Raw genomic sequence first — 19,917 nt, forward strand, 5'->3', positions numbered from 1 at the left:
TCATTACATAATATAATTCATTTTTTTTATTTCATGTCACTGTCCGGGACATCCTAAACGATGCATACTGTATGGTTTTGCTTGTTTTATTTTTGTATTGTTAAACGTCCCATCGACGATGTGTGTCATTTAGGACCAACAACACTGTAAAAAGAGACATTCGCGAAAATAAACACAATAAACCAAAACTGAATAGTTTAAAATATGTAAAAGGTTAAAGAAATACATCAATACCGAACAAATTGGCTGCACAATATATCATATTTTATTGTAAAGATCAATAGAGTGTAAATTGTCATATATTAATTGCACAGAAACTGTATCGAATAATCTTTTCATACACGGTACATCATACAATCTGTCACGTATTTGTTTGAAAACAGCGCATTAAATCATGAAGTGTTTGACTGTAAATGGTTGATAGCATGCATGACAATAAGGCTAGTCTTCCTTATAGCCATGTGTGATGTAGGTATGGCCTATGCGCAGTCGCGAGAGGACAACTTCCTCTCTTCGGTCTACTCTATTTGTTGCACATGAACCCACGTTAGGTTGAATTGCAAATAACTTGCCGTTTCATTCTTCACAACATTTATTTTGCCAATTCGTTTTAATAAAATTTGTTATACAAGGTTTAAAATCAGAAAATGGAAGTTAAATATCTTTTAGTTGAAGGTAATAGCCGCTTAAGAAGCTTTATCTACCTTCTCATTTCTCTTTATTCCAACATAACCTGGTATCCAAATCAAGATCAGGTGGTAAAACAATAAAATTCTGTTCAAAGTCGTATGGTTGTGCAAGTATAATATGTACAATAGTCAGCAAAGAAGAGGTAAAAATGGTTGGTCTACAAGAACAGTATATTTCTGGAACATGACAACGGCGAACATTAAAGATAACATAAAGGGGAAATCTCACCGAAAATATACAAATGTAAAGAGCTTTTGATTCTGCGTTATGTGTCCCTGCTTCTGTTCTGTTTCTGCAGGTGGGCACGTTAGTTGACTATTGGCCACACACGCACTGGAATACCAACATAATCACAACAGAACATCAAAATACATTTTCTTTGTAACTTAACAAAAGATATAAATCCATGGACAGAATCATTTATAGATTCAGTGACGCAGTTTTGTAGTAAAAATCAATTATGCTGATATTATCGCCTTCCCCGTGTTTGTACCATCAAACAATCCGACGAAGGCCTGCGGCATAGTCTCGATACCTCTGTAGATTGTTTCTTTGTACTTGATTGCTCCCTATAGATTAAAAAAATACACAAATAACTGAACTACATTAAACTTCACATATACAGCATTTCGTCGCGTTTTGCATAGCAGGAGCTGAGTCATAACCATGATAAATTATTTCTTTTTAAGACGGGGTAGCAAAATAATCATTCTCCCTGATTTTTATATTAGGAACTTAATAACATACAGAAAAATAAGTATAATATTCGCATTCGTGTGACATGGACCAATAATGTTGTCTTCATTGTGAAAAAAACCGTTCCCATTTAACCTCTAGATCTACACAAAACCTGTCGTCCTTCCGGCATAGGTGACTTAAAATGTGTTGGTGAATCTGTCAAAGGCCGACTTCATGCGCTGATGAGCGATGTCGATAGATTTGTGGAAAGAAGCATCTAGTATGAAGCATGCCGTCATTGTTAACATATTGTTAGTAATTTATTGTACTTGACTATTATATTTTTAACAAAAAAGTCCTTGCTTGAGAATCATCTAACTTTTCCCGCTCTGTTTACAATACATAATGAGTCAATTAATTGTTGAATTATATGACTTTTGCAAATGACGATAATGAGCGACGTCCTGGTACGATTCTGGATATCCCAAATCCTAATTCAGTGATTAGAAAAAGGGGTTGAAGACTTTTACGTATGATAGCTTCTCACGAGAGGATAACATATTAACTCGTACTGATGAATGCGTCTCATTTTTCTTTCTGTTCTCTTTTTCTACCTGGATGTTATGTATATACATGAAATGAAAATAGGAACCGTATTAAATATCAGGGGGAAAATATTATCAGATATAACTATCAGACCTGTTATAACGATGCATACAATAGTTAGTTTCAATCGATGACAATAAAATAATATAAATACTTCGAGATCAAACTCACATCTTTTATCCATTGTGCCATAACCTTTTCTCCTTCTGGCCATCTTGTATACCAGCGTGTCGCGACTAGTCCCTTAACCTGTAGTTCTTTGGTGTTGACGGTCTTAAACGGATACTCACCTGCGAAAAAACAATCAAATAACATACTTAAATATACTATTATGACTATTACTATTATAAGCATGACGATGATAATTATTCGAACAATTTGCAGGGACCTCTGTTTTCATTATTATTTTATTGTAAAACATATCATTTGGCGGAGGCATACATTGTACAGTTATTTGGGGCCAATAAATGTTGGAGAAGCATTCACTCTAAACACCATGAACACAAACACGACACACATTGTAGAAGGATGATAGTCATGACTGAGAAGAAAATTTTATAAACGGTTTACCTTTGAAGGGCATTTCGTCATTGTACAATGAAATATATCCACAGATCGTCACTCGGCCGCACTGCTTCATGTGCTTCAGTGCTGTGCAAGTGAAATCTCCTCCTACCTAAAACTCGGCAAACAGAGATGTATCGCAACCAAATTCTTATGCATCACAGACGTTTTGGTTTTAGTTTTGTTTCATTTTGGGCATCTTATTAACAGGTCATTTAACGACGTGTTGGTGTAGTTGCCTCTTTGTGATAGCGCGGATCTGATGCCAACTTTATATATACTAATATATAGTACTATCTCATAGAAAGACAATGCTGGAGTCAACCAGCACATCATCCCGCCCGGTCATATTTTACTGCAAACGGGTGAACCCTAAATGCTGAACGTTAAGCAGGGAATAATAACAACTACTATTTTTAAGGACTATGGTATGTCTCGGCCTCGGAACTCATTGCCTTCCTAACCTGGATGAACATTCAACATTCAAAAAAATAGTACGGTTTGCCAAGCAAGGTGCTAGAAATTAAAAGGAGGATTGAAGTAGAGAAATAAATATCACTAATATTGCAAAGGGTGCAACAGTTTTTTCTCTCTCTTTTGAATGCAAGAGTATAGGGCACAAAAGCAAATACCCGATACTGCAGGAGTTCAAACATAAGTCGCTTCTTACGATACATGCTCTGGGTAATAGCAGGTGTTTTTTTTCTCGATGCCCGAGCTGCAGGGGTGAATCAAAATATAATACAACGCAACACAATGACGTCATGAAAAAAAACAAAAATACAAAAAAACTGACGTCACATTAAGCTTTTGACTGGGGCCAACACATATAACAAATGTTTGTTATGTATGATAATAAACTATGACGTACCATCAAATCATTGATTGTTTACCAATTCACTGGTCAATTGTCATCCGTTTATAAACGTATGGATAAATCATCTGTCATCCCTTCTTTGTTTTGTTTCTGCGATTTGAGATGAGATGAGTTTCATTTGCCAGGAGTTGGTTTTTCAGAGAAGCAAAGTCAGCTATTTGTATTACTATTACTATGAATATTTAAAAGCATGGTGGTTATAAATTATATCACCCTGTGGCGTTATTGTTTTAATGTACTGTATATAGTTTTCATTTGCCATAAGTTCTCTTTAAAAAAGTACTCACATTGTCAAAAAAACAATCAAATCCATCTGGCGCAACTGTTTTCAACGTATCTGATAGGCAAACCTTGTTGTAGTTGAACACCTTATCGAAACCTAAATCCTTCAGCCATTTGCATTTGATGTCATTTCCAGCACATCCAACAACCTCACATCCCTGTGAAAACACATTCAGACAAAGTATGTTGCATGACTTTGAGTCTCAACTTGTATAGCCAATTATAATTGAGAACTACGCACAGTAGTCAAATGTTACGGCAAATTTTACGATAAGAACAATTATTGGTTACCTTATTTTGGCTATTTGACCTACTAAACTTCCAACTGCTCCTGCCGCTCCGTTGACAAGTATAATGTCACCTTTCTTTGGTTTGCACAACTCCAAGAATCCAAAGTAAGCCGTCATTCTATCAACAAATAAACAGTTGTATCTCGTTAAAACAAAAGGTTCAATGGGCCTGCATCGCTCACCGCAATCTCACATTTAAGACCTTAACAGTGATCTAAATTACGGCTAAAGGCAAACGAATCGGTGTCTTGACTAAAAGTCCTTCAAAACCTGTTAAAAGAATAAAACACATTTGACCCATGTTACCTTAAAAAATTACCCAAGGACATTGATTTGAACACATTGTACAGTCCTGCATAGGGAACCATTGACAAAGCGCTCCCCAACAACTCGACATGACGAATTGCGCAATATCATCATGACCTCGCAATCAAAGTCATGTGAGCTTGATCCACTGCCTACAGACCTATTAAAGCAATGTCTTGAAGCACCACTGCTAACTTTGATTACCTCAATCATGAGCAAATCATTGGCTGATTCAAAGGTTCCATTGTGTTTCAAGGCGGCACATGTTAGACCATTGTTGAAGCCTGAAATGGACAAGGAGGAGTTGAAGAGCTACCGCCCAGTATCAAATCTGCCTTTTCTGTCCGAGATCTTAGATAAAGTTGTGTTCCAGCGTTTAGAGGTTCATCTCCATGCGAACAGACTTATTGACAACATGCAATCGGCCTACCGCACAGGACACTCTACTGAGACGGCCCTCCTACGTGTACATAATGACATAACTTCTGCATTGGATAAAAAGTGCAGAGCGGTGCTTGTCATGCTGGACTTGTCAGCTGCATTTGACGTCATCGACCATGGCATACTTTATAAACGTCTGGAGTACTCCTATAGAGTGATTTGATACCGCACTATGCTGGATACAGTCTTATCTAAGTGAACGACGACAGTGTGTTGCCATTTGATCTACCACCTCACACGATAAATTACTAGATTTCGGGTTCCTCAATGGTCGTTGTTAGGACCGCGAAAATATTGCCTGTACTCATAACCGATTGGAGAGATTTGTTGTCGTCATAGCCTTCGCTATCATTGCTATGCGGATGACAAACAAATGTACACGGTCATCAAACCACAGGACAGTTGGGATACAATTTCAGAAAATCTGAAAGCTTGTCCGACAGATATCAGTACCTGAATAAACGGCAAAATGCCAAAGCTTAATCAGGAAAAGAAGTCTTTTCCCCAAAGTGTCGGCAAACAATAACTCTCCAGCTCAAGGTCGGTGCCAGAACTATCGAGACTGTCACGGCTGTTAAAAACCTAATGGTATACTTTGATTCTTCACTGAACATGGAGAAACAAGTTAACGCTTTTGCAAAATTCTGTTACTACCAGATCAAGAACATCGGCTGAATTCGGAAGTTTATAACTGCAGATGCATGCAGGATTTATGTGCACTGGTTACCTGTAAGATACAGGTCGCAGTACAAATTGTGGTGTACACATACAAGGCACTAAATGGAACAGCTCCCCAGTACCTACAATAGCTTGTTACCCTGTATCAACCGTCACGATCACTGCGATCGGAGTCAGAATCATTGCTGTGTATCCAAAAATCTCGTACTATAACTTATGAAAACCGGTGCTTTTGAAGGGTTTTAGTCACGTTGTGGAAAAGCTTACCATCTGCTATTAGAAAGTCAAAAACCCTTGCAAATTTCAAGAGGGACATCAAAACTCACCTCTTCACGTCTGCGTTTTAGGCCCTTTGCAAAGACGTCATGTAAATATCATCCTTCATTTGTTCATTTATGTGTACATTGCGATGATTATCTGCTTGTTTAAATGGACTCGAAGGCATTTATTAACTATTTGAAAGACATCGGTCTATTCTATGGACTCTGATGTCTTTTAACCCACATTACCCTTTTTGACATTATGCATAAATCTATTTTCATTGTTTCAACCCCTTTTCTTTTAATTATTTACACATACAATGAGAATGCTTTTAGAATATGCATTTTCATCAGGTTTTATTTTCGCTTCTCTCAAGTTTGTTGGAAAAAAATCACCATGCCCCTAAATGATCACAGTTATCGATGGGCCGTTAAACACAACTAAACAAACAAACAAACAAAGCTTAAATCTATAAAAGTGATTGTAAACCTTTGTTTTCGTTTAACAATTATAACTAATACTATTATCCATATGTTGTAAAGCCCTTTAGAGTAATTTTACAAATTATGTATGTTATTATTATTAGTATTATTCATCCCTAAATGCAACTTAAAAAAAGTTCACCACCCTAGATCTTTGCTTTATGTAAAATGTCATTTACAGGTTTATACACAATTTGCAAGCTGTAACATAGAAAGTGTATCAATGTCATTCACATGAGCAACTTGCTACATAACATGAGCCTAGGCATTTCTTTAGAAGTCGTTAAACTTTTGACATATTTGGTCTCTGTGACCTTTATTATTGGTGAATGTTATTCATTTGAAAACATGTGGTTGCCCTACATCCATGCATGCTACTGGCCTTATATTATCACCAATGACCTCTTGATTATTCAAGATAAGTCGTTTAAATATCTCAACATATTTAATATTTGTGACCACGTAAATGGGCAAGGACAAACATTTGAAAGCCCTACATCTCACCATGCTTCTGGCCAAATATATCGTCATCGTTTTGGTTATTCAGGAGAAGTTGTTTAAACGGTTTCCAAGACAATTGACTCTTGTGACCTTAGATATTGACCATTCATTTGAACACACTTCGTAGTTTTTCTTCCCAGTATGCTTCTTGTCAAATACCATCACCCTATGCCGATTTGTTATTGAGAAATATTTGTTGAAAGAAAAAGGTTGATGCCGGACGAACGAACGACGGTCACCGCACAATAGTTTAAAACAATATGACTTTTCTAAATGCATACGTACCTTAAATAACATTCAATATGACCCAGGTAACAATTGTAGTTTGTTCCTATTAGTAGTACAGTTCCAACATAAGGGTTCCGTGACCGCTTTCCCAAGACCAGGGTATGAAAGTTGATTTTAGTTAATTTGAGGATGCTGATAAAAAGGAGCTTGGGTCAACCACGTAAAGATGAGGGTTAACTCGGTCGGACGCAAAAATTCAAAATGGTCGCCAGCCGGCGTCGGGTATATCAAGAAATAATACCAGTCTTTGCTTCTAGATGTCCGTTTTATATTTTTTGTGTCTAAATATATGTTTTTAGAGTCAGCTTTTCATTATTTAGCATAATAACTTTCTTTGTTTAAGCTTAAGAACACAAATGGTGTATTATTAGTTTGCTGCCAACAGAACAAGATAACCGCCAGCTGACTGCATAGGGACAGACCGGGAAAACACCTTTATTGGTTAGGATGCAAAGGTTTCATCTTTAACCATTGTAAATAAGTTAAAGCAACCATTGTTTGAAATGTGATTTTGTTTGTTGACAGGAAATATGGGAAACGAAAAAGATCAGAAGTGTTGTAATGGGGAAGCAGATCAATTTTGCTCTCTTCCATGAGCAGGGGGACTTCATTGTGGGAACTCTACTATATCCCAAAGGAAATATTCCCCCTAATGAAATAAATATGGTCAGACAATGCTATAGAATATTTTTTTGCTGGGTTCTTGAACATAAATTATTTTATACGCTTCATGTTATTTAAGATGTTAAGTACACTTTCAAACAATCATACTTTTTAAACCGAAACGTATTGTCTCGAAAATGTCGGCATATTTCAGTTTGTTTACATTTGTTTTAATGACATTTCTCGATTCAAAAATTGGCAACTAAAGTATATTGCAGACGACGGCAGGAATGTCACCATATGCAAAAAAACTCCCCAGAAAAATGTTGCCAGCAGTCAGTGGATTGTTAAACTATAGTGAAAAATTGTCATTACAGTAACCACAATTGTTATAAAAAGTTAATAATGTATACGTGTATAGTACCTTGTACAGACCCTGCACCGTTTTTCTTGTCCGTTTAAACGCAAACGCAACGCAAACGGAACGCAAACGCATCGTAAACGCAACGTAAACGCAACGGAAACTCAACACAAACGGAACGCAAACGCAACGGAAACGCAACGGAAATTTAGATGTAGATGTACTTGCTCGCGGAAGCGTGTCGGTCTCTGACCATAACTCTGACCTGTAGTTTGCACAGCGGGAGATACATATGTACTTATAGGCAACATTTCCCCTGTCAGCACCAAAACAATAATTTGGAATGATGATTTGTCCGCTAAATTTCTTTGTGAATATTGATAATTCGTTTTGAAATGGAATTGAACTTCTAATGGCATCCGTTTGGAACTCAACAGTACATTACATTTAACATCTAATCAGTAAATCTACACGACGCCGAAACACATTCCATTTTATGAATTCATAAGATTAAAAGTATATTTTATGTTGGTGGTTTCTCACTTATCTTTTTTTTTTAATTTCTATATTTTCAAGGTGAAGTTACGAGAATAGTCTTGAACAATGGTTCTTCGACAACAATACGGATACGTCTAGTGAGTAGTTTATTTTTTTAGTCTCAAATTCTGAATTTGTTGTTAAAAAATATTTAATCAATTTGTCGAAAAATAATTAATAACCCAAGCTAAATAACGTACGTGTAATTGTTTGTTTTTATTTAAACTAGACGATAGCAAATGTTCAAAAGGAGATGAAATATGAAACTTGTGTTTGGAAAATATTGGATATGATTATCATCATATTATCTTACAAATCTAACTGAAATGCTGCAAGCCAATTCCGTGTAATTTTTTTCTTTTTCTTAAAATCGTTCTTCTCTACTTATATCTCAAACAAGTATAACTCTTATGATATTCTCTTTAGTGGTATTATTTGATAATTATAATCAGTATTTATATGAATGATATTGAAGCCGGAGCGTTAGTTAGAGGTATTTTATCTATACATCTTACAACACAACATACATGTATACAATCTATGCACCCTGTTACGCTTTGTCATACTCATTGCTGTACCCACGGACTTCCACGGATCATCTAATTCCGTGCTGTACCTCAAGTTACACATTTTCATTTGTCTGAGCACGGAATTATATTATCTAAGTCCGTGGTCTGAGTGATGAAAACATAATCTGAAATCTGAATTACTTATGTAATTCCCTCCTTAAAACAGCCTTGAACCAAAGTATGTTATTGCTTTCTTTTGACCGTCATTTTGATAAGTATATTGTACAAACATCAGTGGTAAATTATCCGCCATGTTTGATTTACATGTCGGATTATACCAAGGGGAATCATTATCTACCATGCATTTTTCATTATTGGTTAATGATATGAAAAGTGAATTTATGAATTTTCTAATTGTCAAAGTTATGAATTACAGTTGAAAAACCTGTTTATGCTGATGTATGCGGATAACACAGTTTTATTCTCGGAGGATGCTACCGATCTTCAGCATATGCTAGATCGTTTACAGACATACACTGAAAAATGGAGTTTAAATGTTAATATAGAAAAAAACTAAAATTATTGTTTTTAGAAAAAGAAAAAGAATGTTACCTTCTGAAATTTGGACTTTCAATGGTAAATCTATCGAAATTGTTGATAAGTTTTGTTATCTTGGATTAGTTTTTAACTATAATGGAAGATTTTCTGTAACACAAGATACATTAGCTTGTCAAGGACGGAAAGCATGTTACCACTTAAAAAGAAAAATGAAAGATTTTGCCCTTAATACGGAAACTAAAATGTCTTTATTCGATACATATGTTGCATGTATATTGAATTATGGGTGTGAAGAATGGGGACATAATGTATCGCCACAAATTGAAACAATCAATCTCCTTTTTCTCAAAGACCTATTAAATGTTAAGAAAACTGTCAATACTTTGAAACTGGGAGATATTCATTATATGTGCAACGTAAAATGACCATAATGAAATATTGGTTAAAATTTTTAAATACTAGTAACTGTGTTTTAAAATCATGTTACGCCGCATTAGTCGAATTGAATATCAGAAAACCTAATTGTAAAATTAATTGGGTTTATCAAATTAAGCATGAACTATGTAGTTTGGGTTTTAATTATATTTGGACTTGCCAATATGTACAAAATGAAAATCTTTTTTAGCAAATGTATGCTCAACGTGTTCATGATGTATTTATCTAAGAATTACGCAGTGGTTTTGATGCATGTTCAAAATGTTATTTGTACAATCATCTTGTTGATACCTTTTGCGTCCAGTTCTATCTGACTAAGTCCATTAATTTAAGGATAACAAAGTTACTGAGTCAATTTCGCATGCAAGCACACAGTCTTAACACAGAATCTGGGCGCTATATTAACATTCCAAGAGGTCATAGATTATGTACAGTCTGCGATAAAAATGATGTCGAAGATAAAGTACATTTTGTACTACTTTGTCCTGCATATTTTGATTTAAGAAAAACATACATCAAACAGTATTATTATCGACATCCAAGTGTCTATAAACTAATAGACATCATAATGTCATCATTTTATGACGTCACATATATACATGTAGTAACGTCACACATATGATTATATTGTTATATACTGTCCTTTTCACAACTTGTCCTCCGCCATCTTGTACATCACATATGAATTTTGAATATTTAATTATGTATGTTTGTAACCTATATGCTGTAATGCATTTGGATATAATAAAACTTGAAACTGATTTCACTATCCTAAACAATAGCGAATTAATCCCAACTATCATCTGGTCTTTGCTTTTACCTGGCCTTACCTTTATTATTGTTTAAACGTGTGGTCACCCCTGTTACCTGCGGCTATTGTTATTTCGAAGGTAAAGACCACAAGGTTACTACCTGTGGTTTNTTCTGATAAATTGCATGATTTCAACCGATGTGCATTTTGTACGATATTGCAGACCTTGGTCTTGTTTTCGTTGTAATAAAAGTGATTTTTATTATTTTTTTATTTTGCACATACATTTACAATGGCATTGTCAAATCTCACAATGCCCAGCGATATTTCAGCAGCCGTCATGTTTATTTTTATTGGATATTGTAGTTCCGGTCAGTGTTGTATTAATACGCTAAGAATTGTGTCTCGTGATGCATGGTAATTAAAGTCCCATCAACGACACAGCTTTCAAAGAGGCTATACAGTGCAAATGTAAATATATCAATTTAATTCAAATGTGATTTAGATCACTAGTACCGTAAAAATTAAAAAAAAACAACGTACGTGTGTGGGGAGGGGTTGGGCGGTCAGTATCTGACGAATGACGGCAACCTTTCTTTTAAAATATTTTTCTAACATACATAATAATTTTATTTTCAGAATTTCATTTTTTAAATCTACCACAAATAGGTATTTTGATAGGAAATAAAATATATCATTTATATCTAATAATTGGCACAAACATGTTCAGTATATAACACCGTCCTTTTGTATGGTGACTACAGATGTATATGTAACTTCTTTCAGATATACGATAAGCAACTGATTCGTGTGTCAAGAGGTTGAATGAGTTTAGTAATTATTCCGAATTTCAAAAGAACAAATCAAACTTTACACTATCTATTTAAATTTTCATATTTCTTTATTTATTTTATATCTCTAAGCACATTTTATTCTACTTAAAAATCATAAATTTATGTTTCTAGTTGTAACTATTTTATGACAATTTCAGCAAAATCACAATGTAAATCCACGGACTTAGATAGCATCTAATTCCGTGGTAAATCCTAACGTGTGAAGTCATCTTATATCAAAATCCTTTTGCTAATTTACCTTGATATGTAAACTAGAACAGACCGGTGTGTTAGTTACGATTTGGTTGGTTGGTTGACGGGTTTTGCGCCTACATGAATCCGCCATTACGGGTTTTATCTCACTGATGGAAGTGTTAGTTACTCAGCGGGGATGCACTACCCCTCACCGGTACTTCACGTTTAGCCCCCTGGGTATCCCCATTTCAGTAATGCCAGAGCACACGCCTGTACTGGTAGGTCGTCTACTGAAAGGCCACAAGGCCGTACGTAATAGCGGACCTAAAACCATCAAGATCAATCTATATTGGCTCTTATTTAAGTGTACACTGAACGAAAATAGAAATTAATATATTATTATTCCATATGATCCAAACACAAAAGTGTCAAAAACCGCATAAAAATCGGTCATACCGAGATATTGACGTGTTAATTGTACGATTTTCAACTGTCCTTCGCCTAATTGGCATAGTCGTAACTTGTGGTGGTTTGGCCCCTATCGGCCGTGACGTCACAAGTTCAACGCTTGTAGCGGTCACCATCGAAGGAATAGGCGATTATCAAGAACAGCATGGTCAGATTGCGAATTGATATTTTTTTAGTTTTGAGGAATCAGATTATGCTGAAGTTAACATTTGTTATATGGTATCCAGCCATATAAAATGCAAGAATTTCCAGACAGTGAGTTTAATTGAAACCAAACTGACGACTCTGAATAGGGTAACATATACTGGTAGCATTGCATGTCCCGATCATGAGCACTGATGAGAATTTTTTTCAAATGAACGAGTTTGAGGGAAATTAAAGAGAAATAGTCTCAATGTTATTGATCAAAGATATTTCTTAATTTTAGCTGGAAAGTCAGTTTGCAATCATTTTCTTTACTCTACACAGAGACGTATATACTTTATATAATTCTGCTCTACAGTGAGAAATTTTCCAATCATGTCGTCATTGAACAGCACTACGTCGTGACCAGTTTCAGTGCCGGAATATTTATATTGAAAACAGTTATATACTGTGGTACCTCAACGGTCCAAAAATACGGAAATATATCAGTGAAAATGTTTACAAAATAACTTCAACGTTGGTATCTGCCTGTGTTTGCGATGCTAAACTAGATCACGGGCTTTTATAATCTAATTCCAGAATTTTATTTATCTCGAAAATATCATTGAATTATGCAATATTTTTTTGTTCTCCCTTTACATGTAGCATACACAAGTTTTAATTTAACATCTTGATTAAATTATGAAAATCAACTCGATCCACTCCCTTAACATACTTGGGTATGAAATTTGTGTACAGGTAAATAACACTGAAGTTAGTATGTAGATTGGTGTAGATTATGTGTCTTCCAATTTTCAATTTAACAGCAATGTTCTCAGGTGAGATAACGTGGAAAAAATGGGTCAAATTAACGTAGAGACGTATATATATATTACGTCTCTGGTATAAGGATCAATTTCAAGAAAAATATGAATAAATGAAATGCGTACATTGTCTTGTAAGTGTGTCACAGAGTCACATAATATGCAAACCACAATCAGTACAACTGCATCACTCGACAGATGAAAGTCAGATACGAGCCAATTAATGCTGGACCATGCTATATATCTGATCAGGTGGTTCATTGATGAATTACTAATCTTTGTGAGACTTAAACGGACAGGTTCTCCCTCTGCAATGTTCTTAGAAGTGGTGTGTGCTTAATTCCTTGGATTGCATACAGAATAAAAACGTTTCAAGTTTTACGACTGGGAGAGAAAAAAACACGGGTTGCTGCTCATTTTGAGTATTAATTATTGTACTGGTGCATTTTTTTGTCAATTCCAAAGTATATCTACATATTGTAAAGAAAGGGATGCGGTGCGCCAGAGACGTATATATTATCATATACTCTGGATGCGCCTTCGTTAATTTGATCAATTTAGATCAATTGTTTTTTAATCAATTGTTTTGTGTTGTATATAGGTGTTCATCAAATTTTCTAAAGATAAGTTTAATAACAAAAAGTATATTATTTACCGTTTATTTGTCAGTACGTCACACCAGAAACGTATACGTCTCTGATCAGACACTTTGTTTAAAAAAGTTTTGTTTTAAAAAATAAACATCGGGCGGTTAAAACAGTGGCATATAAAACCAGTATATACGCAGTACATACACTATTGTATAGTCCATGTATATATGTCTCTGGTTAAAGGATTTTAAAAGGGGAGGCTGTGGTAGTTTTTGGAAGTGATTTCTTTTGTGTTGTAGTCCTTACGCCAAAGGTAGGACCTTTTTTATGTGTCTCTAGATGTATATTATTTACAGTCACTAGATTAACCACTTATGTACAAAACACATATTCATTTAGATAGCATCGTACACACCGTTTGCCTCCTCAGGAGGAACTCATTTCATCATTAAAATTGTAAAAAAAAATCTATAAACTCCGGACCGCCTCTTTTTGTGGTAACTTATGTCACTTTTCAAAAATGACCGCCGCAACTTTTGGTGAGGTCGTCATTCGGCTAACCTCGGCCGATTCCGATACCCTTCATCTAGATGTAGATCTGCCGAGGTATGCCGAATGATCAGGTCGTCTGAGCATTCGAACTGAGTAGGACAGTACAAGGATTGTGCGTGACGGGGATTAAAATGTGTCGCTCAGCGGGCGACTGAGTACCAAATCACCTGAAGCGCACTGTATGTAACTCTTGTTCAAATTTATCATACACATTCAAATATTTTGTCATATTAGTATACCTATTTGTGTAATCATTCAAACCAGAGACGTATATATCACATACACATTAAATTAAATTAAATCTATATGGAGGTTTTGAAAGTAAACAGTCTTTCATGTTCTCAAATTTATCATGCATACAAATACACTCTTGCATCAATAGAACGATAATAAGATCTAATATGATAATTGTCAAATATTTTCTTCTTATTGTGGTTGTTATGGCTGTAGTTTGTAAGAAATCTGAATGACATATATATGCCTCGATGCTTAAAGAGCTTTAAAACATCAGGTGAATCTAACTATGACGATGCATTCACGTTTTCAGTCCATGCAAAATAAATGTTCTGTATTTAAATTTTGCTATAAAAGAAGACATTTGTTAGCTGAACCACACCAAATTGATGCAATTACCAATTTACTCTTAAAAAATATATCAAACAAGAGAGGTGTACTTGGCTGTGCTTCCTATACCACCTATATCCCCCTACATCACCTATACTTCCTATACCACCTATACTCTCCTGCATATGTACATCACATTTACTTCCAATACCCTCCTACATCACCGATACTTCCTTTACCACCTACACCCTTCTACATCACCTACAAATGTAAACCAAATTTACCATCTATACCCTCCTGTATTTATTTAGTTTTCTTTATTTAAGTTATTAAATTCATTTCATTTATTTCATTATTTTTATTTCATTTAATTTATTAAATTGTTTTATTTATTCAGTCTAATTATGTATTGAAATTTTTTTCATTTTGGGCGGTTTTTGCCATTCGTGATTTAACCATAATCACGTTCTTTATTAGTCTTTTCAATATTCTAAATACTTAATTGAATACTCATCACCATTTTATTAAATATTAAAAATTAATAATATTGTGTCCTCTTAATTCAGCTTAAAGAACTACTGAATACACAACTAGTAAAATTGCTAGGTCTCAATGATTTTCAACGGCGTAATCAAAGTCAATTTATTGTCAATGGTGGCAGGGGCCTTGTGTCTATCGAACCTCTAAGCCAGCACCCCCGATATATATTGCGTGTCGAGCACAGGACTTACATAATTCGACCTGGACGTAAACAAAACCCACAATATAGACAATAAAATTAACGAAAAACCATACACACATAGAGATAAAACTACAAATATTTTATGAAATGAAACTCGCCGTTTAGAAGCACTAATTATATATCTTCAAGCCAGACTACCCTGGTGTCATTACGAAACCATCAGCCCATCAGTGATGGAAGTATTTGTAGATTTAGTGTAATTTTATTCATATATTCATAAGAACAGAATGATATAAGCATGGAAATTAAATATTTAAAATATACAAATAACTAATTACTAATTACTCAATTAGGTTCTACTAACATTTTTACTTGCCAATTAAGGTACGTGTATAGACATGCATCCATCAATCAACACACGACGCAACCCAAATATTTGAATATAAATATCAGTCATTGCTAAACTTCCGACCGATTATTTCACGTATTTATCTATTTTATTTGTATATTTATTTTGTTTTTAATTTGCAAACTTTATTATCCATTTAACTATTTTTTATATAAAAACATTTCAGCACTCACATATACTTAAATAACCTGCACATCGATCGTTTTCTTACATAACCAGCAAAACGCATGTTCAACGCACATTCAACGCTGAAGTTAAAACGCACAACAAACGGTCAACGCAAACGCAACGCAAACTCAACGCAAACGCAACGGAAACGCAACGCACTTTTGGTAAAGAAAAACGGTCCAGGGTCTGTACTAACAGTGACGACAGTAAACCAAAATTAATACTTAGTTTACTCACGTGCAATCATCGACTGCCTGTTTGATGGTGTTTATCAGGTAGTCCTATTGAACTCCATTACTCTTCAGTAATAAATTTATCAAAAATGTTAAAACAACACAAGCATTATAAAATTATTTTTGATTATAATGAATTAAGATATCAAGAGTTAATACAAAGTTGTTAAAATAGTATATATATATATATCAATCTGTGATAAGCCAGATAAGAAATGCATTGGCGTAACATATTTGGTATAAATACAAAAAATATTCAATGTCTACTCACCCAGGCATTCCCATGGCACCGAGGGCTAATGACAATGGGAGATCACCCATATCCGGCATACGTCCCAGCATCTGAAATGCGTCGCGTGTTACAAGTGTGTGGCTTCGCCATCCTGAGAACGCCCGAACAATGCTTCCTACTGGATAGGATGAGTTCTTACTGGTAATCACCCTGTTTAAGTGCGATGAAGCGTTTAGAGAATAAGAATATGTTATGAAGATTATAAGGAAGAACCGTAATTTAAAGTTTATAAAAAATATTAAGAACAATAAACCATAATACACTCACACAATCAAGCAATGTGTTGGCCATCATTTCAATGTTAACATGTCTAGGTAAAAATCAGACAATGTAACACTTTTTATCGCTCTATACCTGGTATTGATAATGCTGTGGACATTTGATCGTTTAACAATTCACTCTATGTTTTCTTGCTTCTTTTGAAATACTTTTGACCTTACTTTGATATCTGTTCCCCCGGCATATAATCTCCCGGCAACACGGTTACAACATTGTTAGTTCTGTAAATAGAAACTTAACCCATTAACGAAAAAAACATTCATATGATGATCGTTGGAAGGGAATTGTGGATTAGGGGAGGAGGAGGGTTTCCAATATAAACAAAAACAAGATGTATTGCCCATTATTTTCAAACATTTTGCCGAACCCAAACTTCACGAACGTTCTCTATCTTAAAATAGTCCTAACTCAAAACGGACGAAATGCTCACTGCTTTCTGCCAACTTGTACACGAAAAATATGCACTTAAATTTTAAATAGGTGTATCCTTATTTCGTTTTTTAACTAACTTGTCTACAAGTGTTCATGAAATTGTCTTTGCTTAAGTAATGAATTATATAAAAAAAAAAAAAAAAAACTTTATAAAACAAGGACCGAGTGGTAATTCGCAATGGAATGAGTGTTTGCTGTCAGACATTCATGAATGCTCAAACACTGTTTAGTTAAATTGTTTGTTACGAAGAAAAATAGAAATAAACTCTGTTTACCTCATATACGGATCGACTGTCCAGTAAAGCGCTTCTGTCAGGAATTCTACTCAAACAAACAAAAACAAATGTGGTAGTGTGCATAGCGCTTAAAATGTAAACGACAACTCACAAAGGTGACATCACCTATACAATTTGGTAATAATGAGTTACATGAGTCTGAAGAGTATAACGGTCGGGTCCACTGCAATGGTAAAATCCCATATATTGCAGCGATTATTCTCATATTTTGCAACAACGTTGCCAGACTGCATACATTATTAAAAATGATGGTTTCAGCTCACTAGGGTCTGATTTGGCCAAATTGGAGCTCTTTGAAGTACCCTGTTCAGAACATTAAGTTTTACTTACTCAAGAGCATAAACAATCACTGTTTCAAGATTAAGCTGATTTTGTTCCCATTATAATGCTGCTGCTAAGGCGTATTTGTTCCTTTTGATACCAAATATATGGGTTCTTTGTCAAAACTAAAGTCGTAAATGAGCTCAAATGAACACCTGACATAATATCACCTTCCACGTGTTATGTCCCTGCAGGAAGGGTGACCTGCTGATCCCATTGATTGAGCGTAAGAGGCGACTCAATTTTGGGATCTCATCGTTTCTCTTCTTTCTAATCAACTTCGCCCATTGAAGGAAGGCTTTGGGTTATGTCCCCTGGCCGGGACATAGCAAAGCCTGTAAAAAAATGGTAGATTCTACTCCTGCTAAACGCTCAGCAATTTAGGAATACGACGACTGTCAGTATAATGTGACTGGGTAGGGTGTCTTCGGCAGTATGTTGCAGTGAGGTAGCACTGTAAAGCCGGCATCAGTTCCGCGCTATCACAATGAGAAAAACACGAACATATCGCAGCATCCCAAAACACACACGCATACACTACACGCATGCATGTTGCACACAGGAGAGGGCGTCCTTAACTTTCCATAGCTGTTGATAGGACGTTAAACAATACTTTACCTAACTAACCAATCCTCGTGTTATACTTTATAGTGTCAGTGAAACAAATGTTTATGTTTTATACATTATGCTACATGTATATTCTTCGTATGGTAAAAATATTGTTTTTAATTCTGAAACCGGTTAAGTTGTCAGGAACCAACTACATATTAAGGGTAGTTTGATATTTCAACGAAAGATCAGACAGGTCAGCATCTATTGTTTACTGTCAGATATGCAGAGATTAATATAAATTCATAATAACACATAATCACAGATGTTTTCAACATAAAAGATCCAAACATCAGATTTGAAACCTAAATTACTGTACTCATGTCTGTGTAAACAAGGATTTTCTCGTTTAGTTTTATTTATTTCATCGGCATAACACAAAGAAACGCATACTTTCATACATATTTTCATTATACCGATGTGTAGTATTCATCTTGTCGTGAGTTTTATGGAACACTTCTTTTAAAAAGAACCATAACAAGTAGTCCACAATGGCGACAATTGTAAACATATAGTTTAACTTGCATTTTTGTTTGTACCCTTAACCTAATAATTGAAAATAAATCAAACTTACCACCATCTTTAATGTTATCAGAAACTTCTTCCTCAGTAAGTTCAAAGTCTGAAATTTCCACTTTACCACTGAACTCCGTTTTGAGTTTCCAAACTTTGCTTTTCACCATGTTTTCTTCCGCTGTGTTATATGTTGTACAAGGATTTTAATTGTAACTTTAACTGTGTGATAAGCCTAATTCACACTTAAATATGTTGTTCTGGTGCACACGCACTTGTGTAGGGTGAAGAGAAGAAAGCTGGGTAAGCTAGCCGTTGACACCATAAAATATGATACGTCACGAAACACCTGTCTCCACATGAGGACGCTGATCTCTAATCAAACAAACGTGATCGATCATACATGCGTAAGGAAGGTCGCTAGTCGAATTCGTGTCACTGATGCGGTCTCTTGATAGTGATCCTGACGTCATTACAGTTTATACTCATAACGTCAGTGGTAGCTTTGCACTACTGTTCACTGTTCCATTCATTTAAATCATACCTCACATTTGAATGTTTGGTTTGGTTTATTTTGTTAAACGTCCTTTTAACAGCTTAGGTCATGAAATTACTCCAGTAGCTAGACCAGTATATTACAACGAGTGTTGTATACACGTGTGTTGTCCCGTCTGGCAAACAGTGTATGTGACGTCATCAGTTCGGAATGCATGTACCTGTGAGACATACCAAAGTCTTTAAAATGGTAGTTTCTACTCCTGCTTAACGCTCAGCAAATTAGGAGTGGGACGACTGGTTCGCCCGTTGTCAGTATATTGTGACCGGGTGGGGCGTCC

The 19,917-nt window shown here is 35.2% G+C and overlaps 1 pseudogene; it reads right to left on the reverse strand.

The window, feature by feature from the left end:
• Positions 1-948: 948 nt before the first annotated feature.
• Positions 949-19,251, reverse strand: LOC110443476 (annotated as a pseudogene).
• Positions 19,252-19,917: the final 666 nt, after the last annotated feature.

The sequence above is a fragment of the Mizuhopecten yessoensis genome, unplaced genomic scaffold (assembly GCF_002113885.1).
Source record: "Mizuhopecten yessoensis strain PY_sf001 unplaced genomic scaffold, ASM211388v2 scaffold716347, whole genome shotgun sequence".
Taxonomy (NCBI): domain Eukaryota; kingdom Metazoa; phylum Mollusca; class Bivalvia; order Pectinida; family Pectinidae; genus Mizuhopecten; species Mizuhopecten yessoensis.